The sequence below is a fragment of the Bombus vosnesenskii genome, unplaced genomic scaffold, assembly GCF_011952255.1.
Source record: "Bombus vosnesenskii isolate JDL3184/JDL3185 unplaced genomic scaffold, Bvos_JDL3184-5_v1.1 scf7180000014105, whole genome shotgun sequence".
NCBI lineage: Eukaryota > Metazoa > Arthropoda > Insecta > Hymenoptera > Apidae > Bombus > Bombus vosnesenskii.
This window is the reverse complement of record NW_022883371.1, coordinates 3,594,671-3,620,647: the sequence shown is the minus strand read 5'-3', so window position 1 is coordinate 3,620,647 and position 25,977 is coordinate 3,594,671. Positions and strand designations below refer to the sequence as shown.

General features: G+C 37.2%; 1 protein-coding gene and 1 long non-coding RNA gene across 2 annotated transcripts in view; one reads left to right on the top strand and one right to left on the bottom strand.

Annotated features, from left to right (window-relative positions):
• LOC117239730 (protein Tob1-like) overlaps nucleotides 1-19,715 on the bottom strand; it is a 122,429-nt gene extending 102,714 nt beyond the window's left edge. The window contains exon 1 of the mRNA XM_033505543.1: nucleotides 19,174-19,715. The gene's annotated coding sequence lies outside the window, so the exon portion shown is untranslated. The remainder of the gene's footprint in view (nucleotides 1-19,173) is intronic.
• A 135-nt stretch (nucleotides 19,716-19,850) lies between these two features.
• The window catches only part of LOC117239734, a 119,385-nt gene continuing 113,258 nt past the window's right edge, over nucleotides 19,851-25,977 (top strand). The window contains exon 1 of the long non-coding RNA XR_004494518.1: nucleotides 19,851-20,846. This is a non-coding gene — a long non-coding RNA (uncharacterized LOC117239734). The remainder of the gene's footprint in view (nucleotides 20,847-25,977) is intronic.

The window sequence follows — 25,977 nt, the reverse complement described above, 5'->3', positions numbered from 1 at the left end:
CAATATATTATTGAAATTTAAATACTGAGGCTATTTTTACGACAGAAACTTCCAAAATTCTTCTCCCAACGATAAAGGAAAATAATGGAAAAAAGAATTAAAATTCGCAAAGAGAATCAAGAAGAGATAAAGTAAATATAACATAATAGAAGATAAAAAGATAAAGTAAATATAACATAATGGAAGATAAAACGATAAAGTAAATATAAGATCGAAATCAAATAATTAAATTACCTTCGCTAATCATATCACGTACAGTCCTGTTCATAAATCGTACGCTTGCTTGTATTGAGCAAAATGATTGTTAGAGTGAACGCATGATCTTTTGGATTATTTACCGAATACTTGGACGAATTAAAATATGCAAGTTTTTATACCATCAAATAACCTGTATTGTGAAATAAAGTCAGCACTTACGTCAAATGTGCAGGTGATTATGAAAGTGGCCTAAATCAATAACGAAAAAGAAAATGAATTTATCGCTCATTTTGCTTCGCGTCTATTTGCATTGTAATAATGTGAAATCATCTTTGCAAAGCTCTTTTGTAAAAATTCAACTGGTGGAGCGAATTGGTTGTTGCATCGTTCAACAGAATTCAGTTCATACATCAAACGCAATACTTTTAAATATCTCGAGACGAAAAATCTGTGACTTAGGCCACTTTCATAATCACCGGCACAAATCTCAAAATAATGGACGAAGCAACGTGAAAAGAATTTTTTATACAAATGTTTAATTCTAAAAAATTTTGCACAAACTAGGCAAATGACTTATCGACGGAAGTGTATATTTTTCACTTTATTCTATGTCTTCCGTATCATTCGTCAAATTATCTGTAATCGATAAAAAAATAATTTTATTGTTGAACACTAACCTCTCTCGAAACAAAAGCTCTCGAAACTTCTTCCCTGAACAATGGAAAAAAGAAAGGAAGAATGAAAAAAGCTGAGAAGAAAAAGAAACGGCAGAAAGAAATGAAGATACTCTGAATTTCTCTCGTATCCCGAGTTTCGCTCCATTACACGCGGCTAAGGATGCATCAAAGAGAGCCGCGACGCCCTAAAAGCTGGCGGATCTCGATTTCTGACCACTCTCGAATTCTCCGGAAGCCTTTGGGGCCGCGCGGCCGGCGAGAACGCTTTCAACCCTCTCGCGCGAGCACGCGGAGCCACGCCAGCCCGGAAGGCGGTTTGTAACGTGGGCGGAAAAGCTCAGATCAATATCAAGCGCGAATTGGAACGTTACGTGGTGAAAATCGACCCGTGACCTAGTGTGGACCCGCCCGTAGGTGCCGCGCTGCCGGTGGCGCCATCCGAAACATCATTTCTTCACACAAAGCCTTACACATGTAAACACATGTACATATAAAAGCGAAATATTCGACGACCTACGTCTAGGACGTCTACGTGGAGTAATTCAACGGGTTCCCTCAACGTCTTAATTTCGTCGCAGAGTTTGTTGAAGTCTCCCATCACCAACGCTGCAATTTGGTTAATTCTCATCCAGAGTTTCTGGCACGCTTTTAATTCCCATGAAAGGGAATTCTCGTTAGCACATTCGTTACAGCTAAAATACAATTACCTATTCTTCGAACTGTAGTTTTCTTTCTTTTCTTTTCTTTTCTTTTTTTTTTTTTTTTTTTTATCGGGGATGCATTTATTTTAAGTGGCAGAAGCATGAAAATCTTTTACTGTTCTTTGGCGGAGAAAGAGAGAGTAATTTATTTTAGCGAAGAAGAGGCAATAGTTTATTTTATTTACGATAAATGAATGAAGTTGGCAATTAAAATGTGCTTGTAAGTTCTTTTTGCAGGAATTGTACATAAATGGAAAAAGTACGGTGAAGTTGTTTGAAGATTGAAATTGAGAATAGAACTGCGTGGGTTGGCTTCAGATCGTTTGTTAGTAGAATGAGTAAGTGTCTGGTCAGACGAAGGACGATGAGCGGGATCTGTGTGAATCGAGGAAGCGCGTAACGGAAACGATTGATGTGGGCGTTAATTGCGTGGATAGCAATTATAATGAATTGGAAATAAAGGGGTTGCAGGTTTTATTGAGGAATAATATAAAGATATATGAAATTATCCTTAATCTAGAAACTATATTAAGTCTGTGAAATATAAGCGACACAGCTTTTGTTTTCTTATCCAATAGATAAGATAACAAAGATTATTGCTAGTTATGCAATACTCTCATTGTTTTCATGTTTCTTTTATGGAATTGTTTGCTAATAATTTTTGCTTTCTGAGTCTTCCTGCACAATTATTTACGATCTAGTAATATTAGCCAATAGAATAGGTGATCAATTTTATTGCACGAATAATATTATTACAATATTATAATGTTAAGAGTATGGTGTATAGAGAAATAAGTAAATTTAATTAATTCCAAACATGGTAAATATCAAAAGTCCACAGTTTTCATGTAACAGGAATGCATTTCTTGTATTTATTGACAATATTTATTTCTAAAATCTATATTTACCATTTTATTTTCTCAATTCGTTTAAAACCCACACCTAATCAGAAGACTATAAGATATAGGGATAGAACTGTCACAATTAATCAGTCATATTTTCTCCGCGTCCTAATCAATTTTATCGTGGTACTACCGCCCCAAATACCAACTTCCTTTCCAGAACAAAAAGGTTCATCAGGAAAGGTCGTAACAATATAGTTTCATGCGCCAGTGTGTATCGCGTAATGGGTGGCAACTTACGCTCCAGCTCCTTATTTGCACGAGGAAAGTTCCGCGTGCGCATCAAGGCAACATATGCGATGCGGAGGAAGACGTGGAGGATTACTATTAGAATAGACCTAACATTAATTCCGCGTGCGGTAGATTAGGATACTCTCTAGGTTTCCCCTTCTGTCCCTATTTTCCCTCGATTTCTTCGTTAAACACGTGGATTATTTACTTTTTTGGAGCCTTTTCTTCTCTTCTGCGTGCTTGTATCCGACGTAAAATAATTTCATTCATTTTATTTTCTCGAGCAATTATTATTCTCTTCTACAGAACAATTATCATTCTTTTCTATTATTATTCTCTTCTAAACTCTACTATACTGGTTCTTTGGATCTTTCTCAACCCGTTCTTCTTCATTTATTCCTCCAAGGTCTTTTAAATTTTATGCAGCATAAAATTACGTATTCTTTTCCAATTTTTGGTATGGTTGAGATTATTTGCGAAATATCAAAATAAAAATTCCTTCTGTTTGTTTAAATATGAGCCTTGAAACAAAAATATGGAAAGATTCAGAAAAGGTTGATATTAGAAGCGCCAGAGTAGTACAATGACCAATGACTAAAATTGGTCAATTAGTAATTTTCCATGGAAATTTTTATAAATTTGTCACATTTTTGGATACTTGAGTAACTCTTTTTGTAAAATATATAGACGGAAGATACTTTTTCTTCTTATACCGCACGTCTTCCTCATGCAACTTTTATTTCCATTTGCTGATCGCAAGTTTTATACTTCAGTTATTAGCAGTTCTAACGTTGGATATTTTTGCAAGTAACAGCATTTTTGCTAGAATCTCTTTCTAATCCTCGTAGGGCTTCGATTAATTCTATTTGGTCCGTGAAGTTGTATAGTTTTTTGCGTTGTACGAAGTTTGAATAACAATATGTGCGTTATATTAATACGTGTGGAATATTCTAACAACGATATTTGTATATTTCGTATATAACGAAGATGCTAGGTTTCCGCTTGGATCGATCGATACTGTCGTGCAACTACGATATTTAAATTTTTCATACGTATTGCTTTTGACCCCTCTGGAAATTGTAATTTGAGAGGTAGAAATGAGACACAAAGCAATATCAACGTGAATTAATGATATACGAAGACACCGTATAAGCTCATTAGCATACAGAATGTGACAGATGGGAATATCAATTGTACTTTCATTAGAACATTAATGATGCATGACCGTATCGCTTAAAGACGTATCATATTCCAATTAGGTATTCATCATGCATAAAATATTGATAGCAGTTTATCTGGAAATTATTCTCTTTGGAAAACTCTAATACCTTCGATTAAAATTCGAGCTAAGTAATAATCAATTCGAGATAGACAAAAATAAATAAAAATAGTTAATATTTGTAACCATGAGTAATAATGGAATCATTAACAATCTCCATTTGCAGAAAAATGTTTGTGGTTTACGCAATAAGAAGCTTGCAGAGCAAAGAATACACTCAAAGTGGATTATACCGGTTGCGGCCGGACAACGCGTATCAAGTTCGCTCGTTTGAAATGAAACTCGCATGGGCACACTTTCATTCGAGCGTACTCAAGGAAGACTAAACACAGCAAAAACACGTCAACTTTTTAACCAATTGTTTATACAATAGATAACAGATGTACGAAGTGCTATGGCAAAAACTAGGAACAAAACAAGGGGCCAGACTTAACGAAGATTACGGCAATGCGTGGAACTTTTTTTCATTTCATTCTTATTCTTTACGTAGTATAATAATTCTTACAGTGATAAAACCTGTGTGCTGAATCTTAATAATTTTTCGAAATTTACGTAGGAAACAGGTGTGAAATAGTGTAGAAAAAATTGGAAGAAAACAAGGCGCTCTGCGTGAATAAAGATAATTATCACTCACATAAGCGAGAGCATTGAAACAGCTACTTGTTCGTAAAAAAAGCTGTGAAATACCAGCAAAGAAAAAAAAATGGAAGAAACCAAAAAGATTTGTATGAAGATTGAAAAAAGAAAAGAATGCGCAGACACACGTTATGCATAAAAATAAAAAATACGAGAAACGATACTCTAATTGTAAGTTTTTTGAGCAGCGTATATTTATGAAACTCTTGAAATATATTCGCAAGTCGCTATATATTCTTCAACTTCGCTTTTTGTTTTTTTGAAGTCAACGCCTCGTTCCAATTTTCACCAATCCCTTGACCGACTTTCACTCGAATGCTCGAAAAGGACGCTTTCTGCCTACAAACCACACTGCCTTATCGTCGACTACCATCGATTTCCTCATCGAGACGAAATGAAAGATGAAAATCATCGTTGCCTGGAAATCGAATGAATTTCTCAGCCACGTCTTCCGGATTCCATTGTGCTATTGAAACATTGTCATTGACGTAACTATGGCTGGGTCAAGGTTCGCAGGTTCCATTATCGATCTTACTGTATTTCTAATGAACGCTGTTCTGTCACCGTGTTCTGTCTCGCGCAGTGGCGACAAGTGTGTAATTACTAAAAATAAATGGTTTTCGACGAAACGGTGCTCCTTCGAAACGAACTATTTGAAATCGTTTAATTATAATTCCACTAATGAGGTAATTAAGGAAGCTCGTTTTTCATTTAATAAAACATGAAATCCAAAAATCCAATAATAACGTGACGACTCGCGAGTCAATCAATTTTTAATGAAACAATATTACATAGGAATTATTGCATAGAGCAATCGAGTTAGCTCTTTCAGATGAAAGTCTATTACGATTATACCGAAGAATTGATCGAATGAAGCCAATTTATTTCGTGCGTTATATTTCCTCGGCAACTCTCTATATATGCTTAAGGTTATGATCGTAATACGACGAATGCCAACGATTGTATTTGAAATATTGCACGCTGAGATAAATGATTTAATTTTGCAAATTAACGATCCAGTCACGAACGATGTTGAAATCGCCTTCTATTAGACATACTCTGCTAATTTCATCAGGCCACGCCATTTGTATGTTGCAAGTTAATACAAAAAAGAATATTTCCCTCTTCTTCCTTTATTTTCATTCTTTTTCCTTGCTGCATTGAAAATCTCCTAATGATAAACCTATACAAGATATGTATTTTGTTCGCGAGCTCGTACAAAAAAATATGAAAATCGCTCGCGACTCGAGACTTAGGTAAGGCAAATCCATCCAAAACCAATTTTTACAAAACTCACGATTCCTCGCCTACCGCAAACCTTAAATTATCGAACAGCGAATGTTGGCAGACGCAGCCCTTAAAAAACCTATAAAACAGAGCGAAACGTTTGGAGTGACTCTCGATTTCTCGGTAGAACCGGTCGAGTTTCGAGAAAACGTTCTCGATGCGGCTGGAAAGGGGGCGTAACCTCTTCGAAGATTTACTTCCGACGGCAGGGTATACGCATTACCTGGATGCAATTTATTGCCAGCAAGCACACATATACGTGCAACTCCATTGAATAATAGCGCATTACCCGCGTGTTGCGGTCGTGTACACTCGCGCGCACACGGAGGCCATACTAATTCCTTGTATAAATAAAGGACTTATCTGCGACCTGCACTCGTTCTCTAGACGTTATGATATACTAACCTCATTAGCATGAGGCGCAGCGAAGAAGTATGGCTTCAATAACGGCGACGCTGCGTGAAGATCGATGATGCGGTTGAAAGCAACTCTTTGTGTATTAGATTCGTTTGAACGATCGATTGTCAGTGTTTCTGATATAAGAGACGAGTAATTTAGCTGCTTAATTGTTTGTTGACGATTAAAGCGAGTTTGATCGTAGATTTGATACTGATCTTAATGGATCTTATGGTTATTTGAAAAATATTGAAGATTAATACAATTTAGAGTAGACTGTTGTATTATTAACATCAGATTAACGTTTTCTTATCTTTTGTTTTATTAATTTGTTGAGAGTTAGGTGACTATAGGTAGCTGTATGTTTTGGGAATGGTATTCGTTGAACGTAGTTCTAGTTAATTCTTTAATGTAATTGTTGCACTTTTGTTTGAATCTAAAAATGTTGTAGAAAATAAAGTATGACAGAAATACGATTTTTCTTCAAAATATTATTTCTCTCGTAAGATATTTATCTTTTAAATTAATCCGCCTTCTCGATTATCATCGTTATCTACTTTTTTCATAAGTTGCTTTATTATAAGCTGCTAAATTAAGTCTAATTTATTCTTCGATAATAACGATAATAGATAAACGATAATAGATACACTGATTCACAAATAAAAATATCAAAGAAACAAACGTTTCATCACAATTAATGATTATCGCTGTATCGTAATGAGTATCAACGAAAGCTTTCTTTCTCCATTTAGTAAAGGTGTTCAATTAACGTATCTTCCACCCGCTGTAATATAATGTTTGTAGATGAAACATGTACAAGGCAAACAAGTACGTACGTGTATTAAAAATATAGCACATTATTCATTATAGATGAATGAATGAAGCTCATTAAATATTTCTACAAAGACATATGAAATTAAATTTTACACTGAGAGTAGAGATTCTAAAATCTATAGTGATCCAGCTATTTTATATACTTCTTAGTAAATAATATAAATTCTTAAAAATGTATAACGTACATTATGACCACAATTCTTCATGAACGCACAATTCATCCTTCCAATAGAAGTCATCTTGTCGATCATCGTGTCAGTTGTCTTATCCGGTTTCCAAGTTACTTGCAATATTCCCAATCCAATCCAGTCAAATACGAGTCCCGTTAAAGTGTCGAATCGACATGAAAATTCACGATCCTATGACACGTGTGTAATTAATAATCGTGTGTCATTCCAGCCTCAAATTACACCAGCTGCATCTGTCACCGTGTGTTATCGGTACCGTTACCTTTTTCCTGCTATCGCTCATTAATACCGCTATTACCGCGTTGTATCGACCTATTATCGTATATCTACTGTTCGTTCCGTTATCCCTGTGAACGCCAATTCTTTTCTTTGCTCGACTTTCGAGTTGGAAATTATCACGTACAAATAAGAGAATACAATAGTTTAGAGGTGTGATACGTTAACGGTGTAATATTACCGATATGTAAACCATTTAAAATGTAATTCGAGATTCGCGAAAAATTCCAACGAATAACGAAAAACTATTGGGTTGGCAACTAAGTGATTGCGGATTTTGCCATTAGGTGGTAATAACAAAATCCGCAACCACTTAGTTGCCAACCCAATAGTTACCAAAACCATCATACAGCTAAAACAGCTTAGAAGTATAGCGTTTACTCTACAGTTGTGTAATTATATAAATTATCCTTTGACTTATAATTATAATTGTGTAACGAAGTGTTTCCAAATTGTCATTTACTTTGTGATTCCATAAATAAAAATACGATTTTCGTACCCCTTTGAATCGGATGGTCACAACGATAAATCATAAAACATAGAATGTGTGATCCAACAGTTCAAGTTTTATTGCAAACGTTTAATCGTTAAAGGACGTGAAAGTGCACATTATGCTAATAAAGAACAGGCTTCGGAAATTTCCAAAAAATCGAATAGCGGAAAGGGAAACATGGAGCATATGGTGCACGCGACCGATGCAAAATATGTATAGGCTATAAATTCGCGCGGATATCAGTGTGATCGTGGCCAAAAATTATGGCTTGCCGGAAAACGCGATGGATGATGCCGAAACGAAAACGAAGTGCACCGGCGTGCATCGACCAATCGCTGCGGTCTTGTGTAAGTCGTGCGACCACTGATTGGAACGGGCGTGGGTGTATCGAATCGATTAGACCGGCGATCGATTATCGCGCGAACCACTCCGCGCTCGTCCCGGAAACTCTCCACTATTGCTCCACTTTCCACGTTGTCCGTGATTCCTTCCTCTCTTCTCTTCTCCCCATTTTCCCTACATTAGGTATTCCTTTTATTAGTCGGTGGTTTACTTTTGGCAATCTCTGTACCGATTATTAACTCGTAAGGGCGAAGTCTATCAGACTTCAATAACTTTTACTTTCATGGTAATTTAATAAATATCGATCGTAAAGTGTTGTGTGTATCAATATCTAATAATCTATAGATGTACGTATAATTTAATAGTGTTTAAATAATGCAATACGCTTAATATAGAATGAAATAATATAATACGTATAACATAGAATACTTCTTTATTTTTTAATCACATATTTGTGGATTTCTGAACATATTACCAATATGACGAAATGATCAGCCATACCAGTTACAGATCGACTTTAATGGGTTCGCAATCAATGAGATAAAACCTAAGTAAGATTGATATAGAACACGCAACGAAGATTTGTAGAAGTTATTTGCTACCATTATAGAAAAATAATCAATCGAGAGTTAGACATTGGCGTGCTCAATTCTTTGATTTAAAGCTGAGACCTCGTCGAAAAGATTTTAAATAAAGTAGAGAAGAAGTTCGAAAAATTCTAAACGTGTTATGTGGGATCAAAGAACGCGAAATATTATAATATAAAAATTCATCGGCTATACAACGTACATATATACAAGGTAAGATATTAATCGTTTATAATTTACGAGATCCTTCAAACGAAATAAGAATCCTGAAAGTTTCTACAGCTTCTAAATATCTTCTCGGATTAATTGCTTTTCTGTAAATATTCTAATACTTGTGAGTGTATTCATGTACTTTTGTATCTTTAAATTGCTTTTAGTGGAACAAGAGATTCAGCCAGATACCAGATAAAGTTCTTTGTTTGTGCATGGAAAGTTTACCGCCACAGAGTCTAGACAGGAAATTTTCGAGCCTTGAACAGGTGAACAATTAGCGTTCTTCGTTTTTTATAAACCTATAATACGCGCTATGTGTACATAATATTCTCTGTTATCGACTGTTAATTGGTCTTTAACCAGTTGCTTGGAAGTATTCTTTCCAATTATTCCCAGACGCGTTTGAGCAACTCATTAACATGTCTTCAGTCAACTTCAGGAATTACCTGTTTTAATACACTAACCGAGTAATTCGTTGTTACATGAGGCAGTTATGCGATCGGCGAGAATATTGCAAACAATGAACAGACGTCATATTCCAATTAAAAGAAACTTGCGTCAAGAGTATAATGAAATGACAAAATGAATTACCTTAGTAAATAATTATCAATTTTTTATCATGAAATCGAGTGTGCCAGAATAGCAGGGCGTTCGAATAACACGTGCAGCCCAGAAAAATCCAACAGCCGAAAATCAAACACGCCAAATCAAACGTGAAATAAATTCAACATTGATATCTCTGTGATAAATCACTCAACTCCAATCCGTGATTATACGTGGTAATTATCAATGCTAGCAGATATTCTCGGTAAATTTAATTACAATATTTGTACGAGTTGAAATTATCCTCGTTGAAAAGCCTCGAACAATAAAAACGATCCTAACAGCGACAATGAAAGAAATGTAATTGAAGATTTATTCGGAATAATGCAGCAGACTGATTTCTCTGATGGATACGCTCTTTGCTATTTACATACTCGTATTTTTCTTTCCTGCTTTTTCATCGAAAATATGAGATTGCACGAGTGATGGCCGGACGAATAACGGTACCGAACTCTCCGGCACGTTTGCATTATGTAACCATGTTTTAAAAGCCAGTCGAGGAGGTAATTAACCACTGTTTGCCGTGCAATTATAGGAAACGAGGTGTTTTCGATCCATTGCCGCGTACTTGAACGCGCGGAGAGCTATCGTTGTCGGACGAACGGGGAAGCATTACGAATTCATGGTGAAAAATACAGCGCACCGCGCTCTGTAATTGAGCAAACCGGAGATCAACTTTTCGAAAGATGTCAGAGACGTATTAATGGTAGCGTTATTTATTTAACGAACACAGTCCAGACAAATTGAAATGGATTATTTATTATCTTGCGAAATTATACACCAGAGGATGAAATTTTCACTTTTAAGAGTAGTTATCGCTTTTTTGTCGGTGGATTGATTTTGCTTGTTGCATAGCTGCGGTAGAATCGCGAAACTTTCAATTTATATATAGATATTGATGCAATTGTGTTGCATAATTTGTTTGATAAAATGGTGAATATATTAAGGTGGTTCATAAGGTCGTGCATTTTCTTGATATATTTCCTTCTACTATATTTTAGAGCGAATAAAGTTATTTGTTTTATATGTTAATGCTATGTCGGTCTTGGTTTCTTGGTGTCCTATATCTCGTTCGATTAATTCATTGCATTTCATCATTATTTGCTCAGAAAGGAATATGGAAAAATTAGAAAAACGTATACTTCTGTTTCACTACTGGAGGTAGAACTTCAAAGCAGGAGCGACGAAGAAAATAGTATATTTTTCCACGTATAAATCAAATAATTTTAGTCGTTCGACAAAATAATACAAAGGAATATATGTAAAAATCGTACGAGCTTATGCATCACCTTGGTACTAACCAATTTGGGAAATTATTTGCAACATCATTTTTCTCCACTCGTCAAAATAAACTTTATGAATCGAGTGAAGTGGGTGTCAAACGTGTTTGAAGACAGGCATGCGTAAATTAGGACGTTGACTGGAAAAAGAACGAGGCATTAGTTGCTACCCTGATTCACAAACGAGCGAAACGTGGGGTAAAGTGTAGTGCAGGTCACTTATAATAATACCTATTCCGGTAATGCACACCAATGTAGGCAACCTTGAAGAGATAAATTTCGCGATAAGCCCGATAATTAACGCCGCTAATGGCTATTATTATCTCAGTTCTAAGGGAAAAACGTTCGCGGAACGCGTGCAAATTTTAGGTGGAACGTGTTAATCGCAGCACCTTCGTTGCACGACTTTTACGACTGTTTCCTCAACGATAATAATATCCGAAATAACAGGATTGCGAAATTGGATCTGCCCGCGACCGTGAGAAGAGAAACGCGTGATCTGCAAAGATGTGTCTTTTCGCTTTCTCTTTTTCGTGTTATGTTCTTTATAAATATAAATACAGATGATTATTTGAATTTTGGAAATAAAATATACTAACAAAAATAGATTCTATAGTACATGTCGGCATTTATTGTTAGAGTAGTTTAGTAACGAGAAGCATGCGACTGACTTCTTCTGTGTATGAACGATGTTATTTTCTAACAATAAGTGAAATAATTCGTATTTAAAATATTTAGTTATTTACTTAGAATTTAGGCGACAGATTTAGTATTTAGATATTTGAAGAGCTATTTAAATTTATTTAGAAATTATTAAGGGAGACTTTATGCAATGTCAGATTGGATTTTGCAATATTTTTTTAGAGTATAAATGTTTGTTCTTATAATAATAATAATATCGCTTAAGAATATTGGAAAAGTTTCTGCTTTGTGGTATGAGATTTTTTGAAACACGCAACTGTGATTCAGTTATGCTATTGATTATAGTGTGGTTAAAAGAAGCTTTTATTTTTCTCCCTATGTTATTTTTCATTACAACCAATTACAATTACAATTTCATCAGCACATAATCGAAATATTGTTCAACGATTTACTTGTATCTGATAACTTCTTTCGCTGTATATTTCGATAACTGATAAGGAAACGATACTGATTGATTTCCTGCTTACATCATTTTTATGTCATCTACTTTTACACATGGATTTTATCAATCTTTATAATACCTTGAAAAGAACCTCACAATCTTTCATATACTATTTTCTAAACTGTTCTGTCCTACAACGTTAAAACTAATAAAAGCTTCAATATGCACAACTTCTCAATTATCAAACCTATAAATTTTAATAAATTAATTGTCGATTCTACCAAATATTAGTATTATTCCAAACACAAATTTAATAAAAAATTCATACTTAAATGAATTAGGAATACAAACGAATACAACGTTGATTTCAGCAAACTTTTAAATATTCCCGTGCTGTACTGCAAACACAAATTGAAAATGTACAAATGAAAAAATCTTGTTAAATTAAAAATGTGAAAGATGGAGTTTAGATATATCAAAATCCCCTTAATATCACAGATCGTATATTGCAGATAGATTTATCAAAGTATGACCTCGAATCAAAGCTCGAACCGTTAATTACCTGGCAATGACGCATTTCGAGAGATAACAAGTATTATAAAATGTCAGGTAATTGCTAACACAAAGCAGTTTTTATGCAGCAACTTTCTTGTTGATTATCACACGGTTCATAATTATCACGACAGAAGAGCAACGCGTTAGATGACGCAGATGGTATTCGATTTACTGACGACCAAGTTTACGAGCAACGCAGTAATGACGCTGTGATAATGTATCAGTAATATCTGTAATATTACGTAACCTGCGCATGGTTGAAGACGCAACAAGCGCTAAAGGTGTTTGTTGCTTTTCGACGCGTGTCATCCTTGCTCGAAGGAGAAACAGTTGCTGTACAAATGACGACTACTGTTAGCTTATCAAGAACCTCAGTAAAGAAATCATAGATCTAAAGTCTGAAGTTCTTTCCTTCTTTCGATCATTTACTATCCAATTGTATCTTCTTTATATCATTAAACAATTTTTTCAATTCGATAGGAAAATATTATGTGAAAGAATTGATGTTCATATACCGTTCCTATCTTATTGTTAAATTTCTTAATACATTAAGAATTTTGCCACTTTTCTTAGTGTATTCATTTGATAATATCTTTTACGTTAGTAAGTGTAGGTTAATAATTGTATACTATTCTTTTAATAGGTACATTAATATTTGTAATCCTTTTATTTTAATTTTGTGCTATTTTAAATGTTTGTTTGCTTGTTGAAACAAAAGTGACATTGAATCATAAAAATTCGAGTATCTTCGTCAGGATACATGTACGTGAATTAAATATAGAAGTAGCAAGTTTTATGCTAAATTTGTTTTTTGCATAATTTATGAATTTCCGTAATTTATTTCTACTTCCGGATAATATTTTGATATATATGTATATTTTCGTATATGGTCCAGTTAAAATTTCATGCACAACTTGTGTAATAAATCATCTCGAATGCAATGAAATCGGGAGAATGGCATAGAATTTTGTTGCGTCTTTAAGTAAAGATGAGGAAAGTAACTGAAAGTGAGTTGTAACATTAAGGAAACACGAAACGCTTTGTCAGTAATTATGCTGATAATGAAAGAACCGATTTCAAAGTCATTTTGATATCACTTGTCACCTATCTACGCAATTAGCTTTGAAATTAAACACGTTTGGCCTTGCTACGCTTAAATGTCATTTCGTCGTCGATTTCTTCACAATCACCAATTATCTAAAAATAACATGCCGAGGGCACTGATTTTCAGAAAAAGCCACAGCTAAATGCGCTCTGGAACATTTAAGAGAAGAAAACTAGGTTTCTCATTTATCACAAAATCCTCTTATCAAACAATTCGTCTGCGATTACACACAGAATCTAAAGCCTCTAAAACTCTAAAACGCTAACCTGTGTAACATGACTGGTGGATTCGTTTCAGAATCACGAGACATCGTCGCGAAAATCAAAAACGACATTTCTGTAAGCGATGCGTCGCGATGTAATTCACGGAACGTAATTGGTCGAGGCGGGTTCAAACGTTCGCGCAGCGACATTCCGTGGCTTTTGGTATGCAAAAATCAGACAGCGAGAACCGTACAAAAGCTCGAGCTCGTGGCGATAGACAGAGAGAGAGAGAGAGAGAGAGAAAGAGAGAAAAATAAAAAAAATATAGAAGAGCAAAGAGGCTCGGCGGCGAATTGAAATCACGATGCGGCAACAACGAGCTTTCGGGCAGCGCGGCGTTTCCGCGCAAAAATCCAATGGTTGAATCGCGTAATTATCCCGAAGACGATTAACGACGACGTCGCGACGCCTCTCTTTTGTTCGAGACCCACCAACCGCCGCCAACTTTCTTCTGTTTTATTCGGTGCAGGTAATTAATTGCCAGTGGTTATTAATTAATTTTGCGGCATTGTGCGTCCGCTATGATTTACGAGATGTTTGAAACCTCTAATTGATTTTGATGGAAGTTTATTTTTTCAATTTTGGATTTTTTTCGTTGTGGAGTATTAAGAGGTAAAAATTCTTATTCAATACATTTTATACATATTTATATGAATCTTATGATATTAATATGACGATATTTATGATTATATGGGAATTTTAGATACTAAATCGCTCGCTTTGTCAGTGATATTGGATGTTAATTGACATTTATCGATAATTAATTCGACGGAGAAAGATAATTAGGTATATTAATAATTGACGAATTTTTATTGCTATATGTCCAAGTAATAGGTATCTATAAATTTATAAAAAGGTACTCAAGCACATATTTTTTGATAAATTTAATCTCTTCTGAGGATCCATAATTTTTAACTTAATTAATCTGTCTCTTACAAAATTGCCATCATCGTTATCGTTATCTTCACCATTACATGTTACATAAATTATACGCACACCACATTTAAACGTATATATATATCTCTACTTCAATTTAATCAAATTTCATACTATCTTTTACAACTCGCATCATGATCAGAGTACTTGAAACGACCGAGCTCCTAAAACAAGGCAAGCATTTAAATGCTGCACGTGGACGTGTCAAAAATAGCGTGCCGTATTCCTGCCTTGATAACGCAATAACTCAGCGAGTAATAAACAGAAAAGTACGGAAATTAAGTGGTTGCCACGGTTACTAATGCCTCGAGAAGAATTCTGCATTTTCAAGGAACAACCTTGCGCCATTTCTTCGTCCCTACGGACCAAACATCTACAGAAAAGGACAGAAAGAAATATCCAGCACTTATAATTGAAAAAATTACTGATATTACTAGAAATTCTACACCACGTACACGTTACTATTAAGGTGAAGAAAACGTTTGTTCATTACATTTTTCTTGAACATTCAAGACATTTTAACGCATTTCCCCACTTTCTACATAATTCAACTAAGATTATTTTAATTGTTAGAGCGTAAACCAGAGAACGGCGATATATTGAATTATTTGTTAATAAGATTCCATTGATGGTATTTCTTAAGAATCAGTGAGAAATAACAAATCGTCCTTTATACACTCTTGGTTTTACGTCGATCAATTATTACTTTCTTAAATCCGCATAAAATTTCTTGAACAGAGAAAGAATTACAGATTCGCTTTACTTACGCATCGTCCCTGAAGACCTCGATTCCGCCACTTGTAAAACCCAAAACAACTCACTCAAACGATATATTCACGATATATCCACTATCCTAAAAAAAACCAGCATCAGGACTACAAAAGATTCAGCCAAAGACATTCAACTTTTCGCAAACTATCAATGTCTTATTCGAAAAGAACGCTGCTGACATTTGTGGACCTTCATCTCAATACTCGTAAGAACAACCCTAACCCAAGCGTCAAGTATCAACAATTCTCATCGCTTATTGTTTCAGTTTCGAATTACGCGCTTCGTTAAGCGCGTAGCTCCGGAAACTAGCAACGAAGATAATACGCGATATGCACCGTAAAAGCATCCAGCCACAAATCCCAAAAGATGAATAATTAACACGAACGGTAGATTCAACTCTTGGACCTCTACAGAGTCCTTTCACAAAAAAATCCTACGGATAAACTTCCTGGTCCTTTCACAAACGCAATCAAAGAAAACGGGTGAATACACGCGAGGCGTTTTGCAAACTTAATTGGCGGTCCTCGGCCGCAGATCCATGTCGGTAGATTGCATTCTGCTGCCGAAAGATGCAAACGTAGATCGACTTTCCTTTTCGTTTCGCAACGGGGGCTGGCTGTGCTGGCTTGGCTCGATTCGGCTATCGATTTGACCGATCGCGATATCGATTCGCAAGGATTCCGCAGACCCTACCGTTGTGAAATCGACCGCGCAGCTGCTGATATATTTAAGCGAGACTGTCTATTGGTAAACGAACCGGAATCTGGGACAGTTACAACACCTGTCGCAGCGTAGTCCACGCTGAATCGTTGTCGTTTAGCTCCTATGCCAAATTTCGCGTCGTAAACACGACCACGAAACGTTCTTAAATGAGAAGCAGGATTCTGCTTGAGTTCTGAGACACGGTCGCGTACTAATAAATGGTCGTCGAGGGATGAGATCAACGATAACACAATTAGCGTTGAAAGCCAACGAGTTTGGCTTGAATCCGGTGATGGATGATTACGATACTTAGCCGCGCGCATTGTGCTAGGTTCATCTGAGGCTCCGCTCCGTTGCCGATTGTTTCGCAAGTCGGCGGAGAAGGGTTCTACTAAGTGGGTATTTTGAAACCATTTGTTTCTGGGGTATAGGAGTTGTGATAAAGCGAATTCGTGAATAAAAAGGTTATAGTAGAAGGGATAAATAGAATTTTGTTTTTGTTTAACGTAATATAATTTAGAGAGGATTTTTAAATAGATTCAGATCCCTATGGATTTGTGAAATCCATCCACGGGCGTTCTAAAATTCATAATCAGAAGATTGTGTCAAATTGACAAACGGCCTTATCTCATCTCGGCAAACATGTCATGTAGCGTAATAGTATCAAAGTGCACGTGTGATCGAAGATATTATATTTCCTAATACACAAACTCTTAAACTATCCCTTCTGTGTTTCACGGATCGGAGATATATGTACGAAAAAGAGGAAAACACGAGCTCATGCATATATAACTGTCGTGCAACGTGATACATACGTACGTACCCCTTTTATCAATAACGTTACGTGGCGTACATTGATTTAAGGCTGTACGGTTATGCTGGCACCGAGAAACGGTTTACTCGCGAACAATGTAAACTGCAGACGATACAAATTACAGCTGTCAACGAAGCCACTCGTGGAGCACAAATGACGAACCGATCTTCACGCCTACTCGACTGTAAGTCAATATTTACGAACCGTTTAATGTGAAAGGGCGAGGCGTGTACGAGGATGGGAAATCCCCCTTGCTTTTATTGCCCTCTAACGCTGAATGGTTTCGTAGATAAATAATCGTTCTTGACAGATCCCCCTAATATTTTATATGATTTTCATTAAGTACTTACTTAAATCTGCAGACAGTGGAATTTTTCTACATATTTACTACTACTGACTCATATGGAGCGCTGATTCAATTATTTCATTATTATAACGACACACCTACTGCATTTTGGTTTTTGTGTATGATCATGAAATAACATAGGGAAGTAAGCAAAGCACTGAACAGTGTGCAGCAAAAGACATTGTTATCTAAGATAAAAACATTTCTGATGGAACGAGAATACAAAGAATTCGAGTAGAATTTGAATAGCAGCGAATATGTTCGACGAAAAAGTATAGACAATTTGGAATTGTATTCTATGAGATGAAACATCAACTTCCCTTACTTCAATTCCTACTAAATGACAATGATACACTAATTTCCATTTTCACAATATGAAAACGGAATGATTTTATTGTGAATTAAATTTTTAAAATATTCCAATTGTCACATGTGTATGAAAAAGTATTCAAACATCATGTGAGCCATATGTGTTATCATATGCATAGTTCAACCTTCAACCACGCAATATATCTGTATTACTATATACAAATCGCTTTACTGAAACTATGCGAGTTATCAATTTGTATTTTGCAGTTTGATAGTATTTAGAACATGCTTTCTCCGACTTCTAATTAGATAAATTTCTCGTGATCGTCTAACGACGATGAATGAAAAAAAAGGGAACCAAATAATTTATGGCTTATATGGAATAAATCGGTCAAAATACGAATAAAAAACTATTATAAATTGCATCCGAACTAGACAAAACAACATTCCATCGAAAGAAGAAATACAAGATCTTCGTTCTGATCCATGACAATGCATCCGAAACAAAAGAACAACGGAACCATGAGATCCACTATGTGTAATCAAACTCGATTCGTAGTTTATCCACTCTAATTACATTTTCACTAGGTTTTCCTCGAACAATCCCTGGTTCTGGAGCTCGAAGCGGCCTCGAACGACCCTTTCCGATTTCACTACGTGTTCACCCCCAATGCTTACGCAACGATCTCTTTCAACGTGTACTCGCGGGAGAAGCGTGCAACTCACGTCTTTAAAGAGGCACACTCACTCGCCACGGTTGGTTATCCTCAAACGTCCAAGCTTTACAAAAAAACAGCAGGACACCACCATAAAATTGGCTCACCAATTGGAAACCGACATTGAAGGAACAACAAACACTTTCGAACTTCCACGACGCGATACATTATACATGATCGTACACAAATCGAAAATATTTGGGCCTAACCGTCTGAAATTTTAATTTGTAACTCGGTTCCTTTGATTTCTCAGCAGAGAAATCTCACGTTGCAAGGAACTCGCCTATGCCTACCTGTCTGTGTCGTGCTAGATTCTTCCCCTGCTCCGATCGCCTAAATCAGTCAAGCACACAAACACACGTACGCACACACAGCGTGATACGTATGTATGCACGGGTATGTAGCGTGACGAGCGTACGTCGTACACGTGCGCGCGTTCGGATACACACCTGCACGTGTTACTCCTCGATGATGAAGGCCGAGGTACGGACGACTAACTGGAAGGACCGTTTGCACCTGGCCACACCGTGTATCTCTCCAGTGCGTCCCGTATCCTTTTTCACTTAAGAGCCGCGATCGCGCGTGTCCGATTAAACGCGACAAGCGATTGCCTTGGTCTTCGCACTGCTCGAACACCCGCGTCGGATTTTTCCTCCTTATATCCTTCCTTTAGGATCTTCTGTTGGTCGGTGGTCCGTGTGCGCGCAAAGGTGCGTATGCCGGTGGATGATGTGTGCACGGACTTCGTATACGTTCGCGTGTGCGTGTATGTTGCTGGGTCACCTGTGTGTATCTCTCCCTCTCTTTCTCTGCCTCTACGTATATATACACATATACGTAAGTTTTGTGTGTGTATATATATATGTATACAGGGTGCGCGCGTGTGTAGACGACGACGTGCCGCCGCGACTACAGGTCTGTCAGATCGGACGCGCGTCGACGCTGATTACGGCGAAAACGTGATACAACAAGCGAGGAACGGTAACACACAGCTCGGTGTACCAGAGGAGACTGCCGGGTCCCCCACGGTTTCGCCAAGTGCTGGCCGCTATAGTGGAAAGATATATAGCGTACTCGTAGCGTGTGTATACGCTCCGCGCTGCTGGATTCTCAACGCGGATAAGGTGGAGGGGTTGATCGTGACGGTCGGGGAGTACAACGGTTTGGTGGAAGGAGAGAGATCCATTCGAGGGGGAGGGAGAACGCGAACGAGTTAGAGCAGTGTGGAGCGAAGCACGGAGGGGTTTGGGGGGAAAGCGCACGCTCTAGGCGCTATGACGTAACTCGAGTCATCCTGGATGTACGTGTTACGGGTGGAGGGGAGACGGCGGGGAAACAACGGTGGCGCTGAGAAGAAGTGGGGAGCGCACCATGGAGGGGTGAGAGTGCAAGGGCGCGGTAGTGGGAGCAGTAAACGGAAGGAGGGGAGGATGGCGGTCATTAGTGCTACTGGGACACGGAAGCGAATCCTCGCTACCCTCCCCGCCTCTCCGTGCGGCCCGTTTCGCGACCCGGCACCAGTAACCACCCACTCTTTTCTATTTTCCTCTCGGTCGCTCTGTCGGTTCTCTCACGCTCCCTGTATGTATTTTCCACGCTCGTTCTTCTCTTTCTTCCCTCTCGTGTCTCTCTCCGCTTCGTCTTCCTCCGCGCTCCGTTCCGCTCTTCCTCGCCTCTCCCTCTTTGCCGTGCGACGCCTCGCGCGTCCGTGTATTATCTATATAACGCGAGCGGCCCGGGGGTGCGCCTGCACTCTGCAGCTGCATACAACCCCCTTTTGCAGATCTCTGTGCCAACTACGAGAGAGTACATCTACGAGCACGAACACGATTAGGCCGCGCTCGCGACCTCGTCCTTGCCTGCCAGCCAAGATCGGGGCCGTTACGTTGCCTCGTGTCCGTCTGCTCGTTTCTCCTAGTTCGCTTGCTCGCTCGCTCGCTCGTTCGCCGCGCGCGGTTTCTTTGAAACGGTACGCTTCCGCGGCATGGAATGCGTTGACCCTTTCGTGGTCCACGGCTTTGTGGCCGGGCTCGCTTCGTCGACGATTCCGGCGGGTCACGCTCCACGACCAACCGCTTAACGGACGTGCGGCCTGTTGTAAGCCGATGATGCATAATGTATCGTGAGTCAATGAATTAGGCAAATTATTTCGTATATGAGATTTTTGGAAATTCTGTTTTGTGGGTCGAAATCGTTTTTATATTTTAATAGATTCAATCAATTAGAAGAAGTCATTTAACGCTTTCATACATAGTTTCGAATTTTCTTTCAATTAAATAAGTCGACGGGATCCAAGAATCCCATTAATGGATGTTGTAGTGATTTTTAGATTACATCGACTTACTTAATTGTATCATGGATCATTTAGAAGCCATAATACTAAAGCTCCATCTATTAAATCGAAATAGAAAAATTAGCGGCGGCCGATTGATACTGTGGCCGATAATCGTTCGGTAGCGAGATTTCCATAAGCAGATGCAAAGCAGTCGCGGATACTTCCGTGGGAGGCAAAGATCGATAGGCAGCCGGTCGTCGTGGGATTTAAAGGCCCGTAATTGATTTCCTGCCGGTGGTCGCTGGAATTCCAGGCTGCACGCGCCCTTTACCCTTTCAACGGTGCTCAGGGTTCAGCCTACGCGTGCCTGGGCGTGGCGAGGAATCCTTGCGGCTGAAATCCCGCGGAAGATGCCTGTCGAAGGTCAAACGACGTCCGTCCGCTCGTCTATTCTCACTGTGAAAGATAATCGCATTTCAAAGTGCGCCAATGGCAGCCGAATGAACACCCAGCAATATTGATCAGCTGAACTGGTGTACTGAACTTTGACATTTGATAGAGCCCGGCGAAAGCGGTTGCATGTACTCCGCTAGAACGTTGGCAGTTTCGTTTTGTACGGAGATTTAGATCGTAGTGATGGAGACGCAAGGGTTGTTCTTTAACCATGCGAAGGTCGAGGTTGATCCCACTGATACATACGAAATATTGTAATAAATATTTTTGAATGACCTCGTAAAGCTTGCTGATGAAGAGCAGCTGGTGTATGATACATCTTTATGTGCTTATTTCTCAAGGCTAGGCATAATACAAGTACTATACTTCTGAGTTATGAATATAGCGGATCTTCTGTTAATTTTGTTATTAAATCGAAGTTCGTATTAAAAGTATCAACAATAATTTTCTTTGTTTCGGTAGAGTTTTGTGACAAAATTTTCTAAGGCAACCGCAGTCTGAGTTAACTCCTTTGTTTACGTTCTTCGTATCTATGGTAGATTTACTGATTCCAAAGTCTCGGATTGTAGCGTATAGTTCCACCGTTTAGAAGCCATACTAATTAAGATTATATATACAATGAATAGTAGAGGAACGTGATGACATTACGTTACAAGTACTTTTTAATATTTTATATGCATGTTTCTAATGTATTTTCCAAATGTGTCACTATGTACTCTACTTTTGATATTTTACAGATTTTTGCATTCGTGTACATCCTTGTACAATTTTATATATTTACACTTGTCATATATAAACATCCACAATATAATCGTATCCCACCAAACTGTCGCCAGCTTAAACTGCAAACTCTAAGCTCTGCCAATAACTTCGAACATGGTTCGATGGTAAACAGTGTTCTCAGTGAGATACTGTACCACGGAAGACGGCCAAGTTCCGGAATCATAAAACGTAATTGGTAATAAAGGCGGAAGCAGTTAACAACGATGGATTCTCGGTTGATCGAAGACAGAGATTTTGGCTGTTTTTGGTGATAAAGTTTCCGGATGGAATAACCGTTAAGCCGAGTCGAACTAGGGAGAAACGTGGATGGTTTTGGGTCAAGGCTGCGATACTGTCACCCTCGAACGCCTTTGTCCACCCTTCTCAAGGTGATTCCCGTCGTTCGCTGAATCAGGTTGATTCTGAGTTTCCGTCTATTGGCAGACGACGTCCAACCGTCGCCGTCTGTAATTCTATAATTAGGCTCGCGCGTTAATTAGAGAACATCGAACGAAAGTGGGCTGTCCACTTGTGCTTTAGCTCCAAGTTTACCTGCCTTTGCTGATAGGCGAAGTTTCGTTGCTCAACGGGAGAACGTTGCTTTCTACTCGTTTGATCGATCGACCAACGTAGAGTGGACTTGGTTTCTGATTTAGCGGCTTTGTCGGTAAACCAAGATGTGATGAAGATTGAGAAGGGCATTGCTTGATACTCCGTTGAATTAGCCGATGCTATCACGTTACGAAAAATTCGTCTGCTTGTGTATTTATTTTCTTCTAGATAAATTCGAGTGAAATTATTATCGATATGTTTCTTGGAAGTTCCAGATGTCAGGTTTTGAATCTATAAAAATTTATTTGTCTTTTATTTATTGGTCTTTAATATACTGCCATGAACGTTCGACATATAAACAATATTCATCAATATATATAAGTAAATGTACGACATAATTAACGCACAGAATGAAACCAAGTAATGCAAAGTAACACTACATGCAGTATGCGGCGGAATAACATGTACAAGTGGCACATGGAGTGATTCTTTCTTCTACACGAACGTGAAGCGATTATTTACGAAAAAAATGAGAAAAATATATAGGATAGAATCTTTTTATTTCCGATTTAGTTTTTGAGAAAATTGAGTTTGAAAATTTATCAAATACGCTCGAACGTGGCTAATTCTGAATTGAACAGAAGTAAATAATCGAAAATGTAGGATAAAGTTTATTCATAAGACGCTTTGTCTACGAGAAGAATAAATCAGAAATTTTTCCGATACACGTGTATTAGACAAATTTTTGACCAAATATGCTCACACTCTATTTTCTTAAAAATGAAACTTCAAACGGAAAAATTTCTTCTCACATTTTCTGTTTATTTTTAAATCTAGGATAACCTCTTATCGATTGTTTACTCATATCCAGTCGGTAATTAGCCAAGTTTAAGCATACTTGACAAGTTTTTAAATTTGATTTTCTTGAAAACGAAGAATTATACGAAGAAATTTTATTCTACATCTTCTTACTTTTTCCATAAAGGATCGCCTTATATTCGCTCGTTCATGTTATTCGGGCACATCCTGTATAATTACCGAGCTGTAATAGAGTACGATGAACATATGACATACATATAAGAAGGAATTACTAGGAATTATACATAGTAGGAATCTATAGTACGAATTAAACATTATAATCATAACATCTGATATTAAAATATTAAAATTGAAAAATCCTTAGAAAATATAATTGATCAGTGTTTGTACCCAAATGAAAATCAAGATTAATTTTGTCAGAAACATTTGCATACTTTTAGTAGATATTTTTAAAACCAATGTAATTATTATTCTCTATATACTATTTTTTAAATCTACCAATTATCTTCTATTTTCAATATTTATAACAAACACACTTTTCTGTTTTAGGTGAGAATTTACGAATTTACAAAAACATTCAACTCTTCTGGTAAAGTATACAATTTGAGATTTTCTAAGCTGTAAGTCAAACATTCGTACTTTCCTAGTCAGGAAGAAATAATTCTTAATACAATATTTCTAGGGCATCCTATTACCTTTCATTTATATATTCATAGTAATTAGAATTTCCTTCATAGGAAAATGTTATTGTTCTACCTAACACAGACTAAGATACGCTTTATATTCTTCCTTATTATGTAACATTTGAAATGGAACAAAGCTTAAATCGATTGCCAAAATCATTTTAAACTGATTCTCATTGGGAAGCATTGATGCATTGAATTTCCAAAATTCATCGAGATTTTCGAAGAGGAGTTCTGAAAATATCGTACGGTTTACGATAGTTCGCGTAGTATTTGTTACAAGCAACGCATGTCGCAGCGGCGTACGACACTTGCGTGACATCGGTGTGCATGTTCACGAATACGCGAAGAGAGCGTCGCCGATGGAACGTGCAATTTAATTGAAACACGCTCTGTTCATATGCATACGATTAACGTTGGTCGGCGTGCGTGCCTCTCGCGAGCTATTCGCGTGAATAACGGAACGACTAGAAACGGTGCGGTTAACGTGCGTGAAAATTCACGGTGTTCCTTGTACGCTGTTGATTGTTGATTGTATGCTAAACAGCCCGTTGCTTGTGATTTGCTAGACTGTTGGTTACCGCGATGGAAAAAGCTTGTCGGTTTAGAATATCATATGTGTTACGTTCTAACGCGAGTGTGAAGTAATTTAAGCGGGAATTTCTTGAACCATTCTTTTGTTGAACTTTTGTCTCGTGTGATAAATAGCAGTTGCGTTCACGATCAAGTTCAATTTTTAGCATAATTTCAGAGTGAAATTGAAGTATGGATTGTTTGGTAGAATATAGCGTAGTATGTATACATAGAACTAACATTCCACTGAATAATGTATGATACTGTTTATTTTGCTGACCTTTCAATATCAGGTATCTTCACCTTTAACTTTTAACTTTTCACATCTAAACTATGCATTTTTTAAAGTAGTTTTAAGGTATTCAATTGCCCGTTATTAGAATATAAATGATAATGGATCTATGTTATTATTCGACGAATGAATGCATGAAAGTTTAATAATTTTCACCTATTTCTCATCGATACACGAAATACTGGTTTGTATAATAACGTAATACTGTTTCTATCGACTACTTCCGGATACTACTATCCAATCCTATCTTGTTGCATTTACTATGCAACTAGGAGCAGTATTTATCTAAATTCCATATTTAATTATTTGGCAGACATGCAGAATAATTCTCCCTCAAATATACAGCAGAATTTAATGATCCTTAATAATGAAACGCGACGCTATAAACTATCCGAATAAATTGACAGTAATAAAATGAAAGATTATTAAATGTGAGTAATACGTTTCATATTTTAAATTGTCTTATTTGTTATTTTAATCTAGACAATTATAGTATTTAGTCACTGAAAAGCTGATTCAAAGAAATGTATATATTAGAAGAGACGCAAGATAAGCGGTTAAAGACGATCATATGCAGCCACTTTTGTACACTATGTGATACGTGATGACCTTCAATTATTTTGCAATTAATGGACTGATCGAAATTCCTTTTACATTTGGAGGAGCTTTTTTTTATCAATATTCTCTCTTTTTTTCTTGCATCTTCTCCAATTCTTTCATCTTGCAATAAATCCATTATATACACGACTGCTTTATTGAAACAAAATTAAAATGAAGTATGCAAATATATATGTTCTATATGATTAAAATTATTATAAAGAACGCTACTATAAAGAACGCTATA